Source organism: Zeus faber (genome assembly GCF_960531495.2).
Source record: "Zeus faber genome assembly, chromosome: 5".
Taxonomy (NCBI): domain Eukaryota; kingdom Metazoa; phylum Chordata; class Actinopteri; order Zeiformes; family Zeidae; genus Zeus; species Zeus faber.
The window spans coordinates 8,106,557-8,114,041 of record NC_137192.1 but is presented as its reverse complement, the minus strand read 5'-3'; positions in this window follow the sequence as shown (position 1 = coordinate 8,114,041).

The following is a 7,485-nucleotide window of genomic DNA, read 5'->3' as shown; positions in this document are numbered from 1 at the left end:
GGTGCAAGGTGTCTGGAAGTCGATCTGTGTTATTTATGGGAAGATGGAGCTCAGTCCAGGTGTGCAGGACTTCCTCTGGGTGAAGGAGATGTGGCGGAAAAAACTCCCCCTGCTATCATCCGGTGCGCCCTGGGTTCCAGTTGGCTGTGGCATTGGACCTGGTCCCAGGTAAACTGGTGATGTGCGTGTCTGTGTGCGCGTCTCACCTTTTCTACCAGGGCGTGTTCCCCAAAGAATCTCCCTCTAAAACCGGTAACGTAGCCTGCAGGTAATCTACGCACTGTAAACCCCAACGCGTGTGTCTGGGAAGAAGAGAAGTCTCACAGGCGTCAACCACCTGGACTGATCTTATCTCAAACGGCGCCTTGAAATCAATCCCTTGGCACGGACGGCTTCGTCATCTGTCAGTGCGGCCGCTAAATGGGGATCAATGCTGCAAATGGATTTATATTATCAGGAGCCGATGCCCCGCCCACCCCGGATCTATCGCCTTCTCTTCTTACCCCCACGGGGAACCGGTGTCGATCATGTGCTGTGAGGATCCGGGATTTCTGCTCGGACGCCCCCGATATTGTACATTGATAATACCTTAACGCATCATTTGTATTTGAATACATCAAAACGCCGGAATCGACGCACCAGGAAGTTTTTTGATTTTTTTTTTTTTTTTTCCTTTTTTGACCATTGGAGATTCTCAAAAAAAAAAAAAAAAAGCCGCGGTTCTTCTAAAAGTCAGTCTGAAACACTCAAAGAACAACCCTGTAATGTATCCATCATCTCACACGGCAACCCCCATATGTGTGACAAATTATTTGACCGTGCGGTGGGTACTGCCCTCGTTGGAAAGATGTTGCAATAGCACCGCCTGCTGGCAAAACAGCCACATTACATCACTTTTAAACTAAGGATCTCCATTGGGCTTTGAGAATGGGACAATATGACAAAAAGGCAACACGCCAACGACACTTCGTAATGTTGTCCACCTTTATTAATGTAACAAAACACCCCTGACAAAGTCCACACTGTTCAAGAAAAACACACATTACCCTGCAGCAACCAGATAGGCTTATTAGCTGTGTTCTACCAAAGCAACATTGACACAGTAGCCAAGCAGCTTGACGGACTTGCTTGTTATTTTCCAAAGCATGTTTTTTAATGATTAAAATTGTATCAAGACATATTTGCTTAAAAACATTGTTATCTCTACATAGGGGAAAAACCCAAGATTATACATTCAGAATGAGTCTTTATAGTACATTTCCAAGACATTTCTTTTTGTAAGATAGCGTCAGGCAAAACAATGCCATGTGTTGTTTTCTCGGTTGCTGACCGGTGACAAAGGGAGCACTTGTGGTTCCCGGAGCCCACACACAAGAAAAAAATAAAAAAAGAACACAGATGTTTATAGACATGAAGATGTAGCACCCCGCAGGGAAGGCGGTGGACTGTATAGTTATCTTCTGAACAGGGCAAAAAAAATCAAAAAAAAAAAATCACTACCCTCCAACTATACAATCCACTACCTCACCCTGCAGGGGCCACAGGGGGGCGCCGCCATCCTCATCTTCGCCCCAGTCCGGCAGACTGAGTAATGGGTGGCTGCAGACAAACATGGTGCTGGAGTGTGGGGGCGTCAACACCAGTAGGCGGGTTGACACCAAGCTGTGGCTGGTCAATCGGAACACATTTTCATTGGAAATTCCAAACTTCAGCCTATCAGTTCCTGATAGGCTTTGTTCACATGGAACTTCCACCTCGCTTTAAACTGGGTAAAAATAGTCTCTCTGCCAAAATTTCTGCTAAAGCTTAGTTACGTTACCTATCAGCAACATAAGATATGGCAAAATTAAATGATCACCGTCTTGGGAGAGTAAATAACGGGATGATATCAAGACAAATGGCTCGTTATTTTAAAGCATTTTCGCACGTCAGTTTACTATAACTGAGTGATTATTGAACTGACTGTGATAACACATATCATCTGTGTCACTGTGGTGAATGTAATGTTTCATGCGCATAAGAACAGTGTACTCATCAATCTAATGTTTGCCCCATTACATGATACAGTCTCGAAAACAGCTGATGATGACAAAGTGACAACTAGGGGCCTGCATTGATATGGAAACACATCGGTCACCATGCAGGGCTGGAATTTTGCGTGGTTGGTCGACTGAGGTTTTTCCAATCCCAAATCCATGTAATGTTCCCGACAGCACTAGATAACACCGTACAAGTCAATGAACAGTGGAGCAAACACAAATACAGTGCATCACTACGTTGCCAATTGATCAGGGAATTGATGGATATTGTGTCGGTGTCCCTGCACACTAGTATATGTGTATAAACAGAATTTGGTTAATTTCCTACAGTACCTGTAACTATGAAAATAATTAATAAATAACGACAATATTCTTGCAAAGGTGGTGTCATCTTTGGGTGGATCTGGCAGCTCTCAACGGCCCATACTGGTTTTCAAAGGGTGGTGGTGAAACAACGCCGCAGTTTAGGCTGAGGTAAAAAATCTGCCCAGTGATGTTTCACTGACTTGTTCTGAGTGAACAGTCACAGCTTGGTGTCAACCCGTCTACTTGTGTCAACAAGAGCTATGTTTGACTGCAGCTACCTATACTTGGACAGACCGGGCGTTACCTTGATCCATCGTGGGATGTGGGAAGGAGAGCATCTGCACGTTGAGAAAGACAGTAGGTTGAATAGTTATCTCCCAGTGTGGGTGTGACCCTAAAACTATACAACCTACTACCTCATCCCACAGTGGAAACAACGCCACCGTCCGGCGTGGGAAAACTGGGGAGCAGAAGATTTCTTAACGTGTTGCAGAGCTCCTGGCACTTGATAGCGGCTCTCCGTCCAGACTACAGAAAGAAAGTAGATGTTACTTGAGAAGGTTTTTCTTTGGAAAATGACTAGTTTAGATGGCTTTTTGGAGCTGATAGAGCATACAGATATTTATTACATGCATCCATTTTGATTTCTTGGTATTGTTAGTATGACGATGGGGAACTACAACGATCAAACTTCCTTGCGAGTAAGAAAGTGCATGGTACTCCCTCCCATGAATTTTGGACTATATAATATCAAACATCTAATAATTAATCCCATGAACAAACTCTTTGACCAAATAACGAGTTTCAGAAGCGAGGATCCAATGTCAAAAATGAATTAAATTGTTGCATCATAGTCTCCATCGCTGTTTGTCTTTATTACAGGCTTTTCAAACAAGCAAATAAATCTCTCCAATACCACTGGGATTCTTGAAATTGGTTATCGGTTGAGTCAAACCCATGAATTTAGCATCCTGCTTAAGCAATATTGAGTTGGCAGTTACCAATATGATTCAAAATAGTACAAATTGCCAAACAAACCACTCAAACAAACAGAAGTAAGGACTATGCTGGCATATCAGTGCAAAATCCCGCAAGCACAAATGCAATCCACGCATGTGGATGTATAGGAGGTGCGCGCACAACTCCAACGGCTGGGCATGCGCACTATTTTTGCGAGCGTTTACACAGCACTCACGCACAGAATATCTCTGCTTGCCCAAGCAATATTGTAGCCTGCGAGGAGAAAACCATGTTTTGAGCGCGGGCAGAATACGAAAGGAGTGTGTGACTGTGGTATCCCCTACTACCATTGCTCTCCTGCTCGCAAAACATTCACCTGCTCGATCGTGATTGTTTTTTCTTTTTGGCAGTAAGTGGGCAGACCCAGTCACCATTTTATGCTTAAATATATTTGGTTACAGTGGTGATGTTTCATGATTGGCCGCTGTCTTTGAATTGGCACAACTAAACAAGATAGGATGAAGAAACACTGTCCCCTCTTAATGCCAACCGTATGCTCACACCAGAAGTGATCGCTGTCGCTTGTGGGTGTCCCTGTTCAACATATGACCTCATATGCAGAGCTGCATTCATTTATTTTTTGCAAAAAAAAAGAGTGACTTTTATATTTGTTTATAAGATAATATACCCACCACTCCTGTTCCTCTCTTTCTCTCCCTTTTGTAGGTGTCCCTAAGATTTTTCCATTTTCTCTTGCAGTCTTCAACGAACAACCAACAAATCATAGCGCGGATCGGCAACATTAAAACCAGCTGCCTAATGTTATGTAGCTCCCACTCGTGCCGCCAAAACAGCTCTGACCCGTGGAGGCATGGACTCCACAAGACCTCCTGTGGTATCTGGCACCAAGATGTTAGCAGTTGCAAGGTGGGGCCCTCATGGATCGGGCTTGTTGTTCCAGCACATCCCACAGATGCTCCATCAGATTGAGATCTGGGAAATTTGGAGACCAAGTCAACACCTTCAACTCTTTGTCATGTTCCTCAATCCATTCCTGAACATTTTTTGCAGTGTGGCAGGGTGCGTTATCCTGCTGGAAGAGGCCACTGCCATCAGGCAATACTGTTTCCATGAAGGGGTGTACTTGGTTTGCAACATTGTTTAGGTAGGTGGTACGTGTCAAAGTAACATCCACATGAATGCCAGGACGCAAGGTTCCCCAGCAGAACATTGCTCAGAGCATCACAATGCCTCCACCGGCTTGCCTTCTTCACACAGTGCATCCTGGTACCATCTCTTCCCCGGGTAAACAACACACCGGCCATCCACATGAGATAAAAGAAAACTTGATTCATCAGACCAGGCCACCTTCTTCAATTGCTCCATGGTCCAGTCCGGGGCTCACGTGCCCATTTTAGGTGCTTTTGGCGGTGGACAGGGGTGAGCATGGGCACTCTGACCGGTCTGTGACTACACAGGCCCATACGCAGCAAGCTGTGATGCACTGTGTGTTCTGACACCTTTTTATCATATCCAGCATTAACTTTTTCAGCAATTTGTGCTACAGTAGCTCTTCTTCAATGAGCCTTGGGTGCCCATGACCCTGTCACCGATGTCCTTCCTTAGACCACTTTTGGTAGGTACTAACCACTGCATACCGCGAACACCCCACAAGTCCGGTTGTTTTGGAGATGCTCTGACCCAGTCGTCTCGCCATCACAATTTGGCTCTGGTCAAAGTCGCTCAGATCCTTACGCTTGCCGATTTTTCCTGCTTCCTACACAACAACAGCAAAAACTGATTGTTCACTTGCTGCCTAATATATCCCATGCCTTGACAACAAGGTGAGCAATGTTATTAACTTCACAAGTCAGTGGTTTTAATGTTGTGGCCACACACACACACACACACACACACACACACACACACACACACACACACACACACACACACACACACACACACACACACTCTAAAAGTTTTGCGAGCAAGTTTTACGAGCAGGAGAGCATTGATAGTAGTTGTGCAGTTGGGGATAACAGTCATGTGTGGCTGAGCGTTCTCAAAGCATGGTTTTCTCCTCGCAGGCTACAATATCACTGCCACGAGCAGAGATATTCTGTGTTTGAGTGCTGTGGAAAAAATAATATGCATGCACGGCTCCACTACATGCGCACACCTGGAACTCATTTGCGTTCCCGGATAATGGCAGTGATTTGCCGCCATAAAGGACAAAAAAAGTGAAAAAGAGAAAATGGCTCATTTGCCTGCAAAAAGTAAAAACAAGCAAAAATGTAATCTTGGAATGGAATAGAGCTTGTCCATTCATGTCCACGAGGCGCTCAAGAGGGCGTTGTCAAAGAGGACATCAGCAGCGCACCACAGCCTCGCAAACGGAGGATTATGTATGCAACCCCGGTTCTATGAAAAATAGTGAACCTACCGCCATACTTTGACATGTGGCCGCAGGTCAGGTGATTTGGGAGCATTTATATCACGTCACCGGCGTTGGTACAACCAAGGGCTCACCAGGATCTCACGATACGATATTATCGCAATACTGTGTTTCCAAGAGAATTGGATTCTATTTGAGGTGATAGCTGACCGGGTTGGGGGGGGGGTGTAAATTGCGCCCCGAACCCTCGCTCAGGACACACAGAGGACCCAAAACGTACTTGCGTTTTGATCACAGATATCATATTAGTTCCTGGGGCTTTAATGCATGATCAGAATGAACAGAATGTGACATCGACCAGTGCTACTGCTGCTGTTTGGCCCTCGGCCAAAAGTTAGAAGGCCAGTCGCATGGTGGGAAAAGGAGAACTACAGAAGATTTCAAGCGCCGCGCTCCAGTTTCAAAGCAGCGGGGGGCCAGATATTTCATTCGGCAGCTCGGGAACGGCACTGAAATGATGAGACCAAAATCTGCTTTTCAATTCGGCCCGGTAGATATCGATCTTAAGAGGAACCGGTGTGGTACCAGGTTCCGGAAGCCAACCTTAAAAACATACCACACGCAATTCAGAGCATGCAGGGAGAACAGGGGCTACGGGTTCGCTGTGCGTTCGCGAGAGAGAGGGGAAAGGAACTGAGTGCATCAATGCGCAGCTCTGCAATAAAAGATGATTTGACGCATTTTAAACAGTATGAAAAATATCAAATCAATATGTGGTGATCAAAAATAGATGGATGTATGGAAAACACTGTACTTTGTCCCTGATACGATAATATTGCCATTGTTTGTTTCGCAATAGAGTACTGCAAGTATTGCAAGACTCCGCTTCTGTGATGTCATACTGCTGTGAGCTCACAAATGCTCCTGGGTCAGATGACGTATGGTGGTAGGTTCGCTGATATTAAATACAGCGGCTATTCCCCTGTAAGAAAACATCCATCCGCTTGTACATGAGCCAAGTATTCCAAAATGTTAAGTTTTCTGACGTACATGAATTGGGTCCGGGTTGCATTTGGCACTGGATCCAGCGAAGAATGGAAATATGAATCTAATCAACAGAAATGTGATTTTAAAATCACACTCTGATGCAGTAATGGGAAGCAGCTTGTCGACTCATATCAGTAAATTCGACTCCCCCCCCCCCCTTACAGTTATTGGTGTTTTATCTTGAGTTGTCTGGAAGTGGTCGTCATACCAACATTGCATTGAGGCCAATTTTTTCCTCAACATTTTCTTCTGCCCTGTGATTCTAAGTAAAAACCACCAAACATCCATCATTGAACTCAGCCTGAGAGCTAGTCATCTTCAACGTGAGGACATAGCGTCATAGCGACGCCGAGGTACGAGATAACCGCAGATGGATTGATAAAACATTTAAAAAAAAAAATATATATATATAGTTGAATAATAAAAACGAAAAAATATATGATCAATATTTAAAATAAAAGAGCTGGTACATACCGTTGTAAGCGACTTCTCATTAACGTCCTATTCTCTGAGCGCTAGCATCTTGCTACCTCGGCTCCTCACTCAGTTAACTGGACACCAGCTAGCTTCCCGTGAACCAGCGGCTGGCGCCATGCTGACTCCCAACGGGCTGAGGCCACGCAGCTAAACCCGAACGCCAAGTACCGTGTAGCGTCAGAATATACTCCCACGCCGTCCTTCATTTTATCTCCCCAAAATGTGGCGTCTCACGCTGCCTCTGCCCACCTGTCTGCCGTG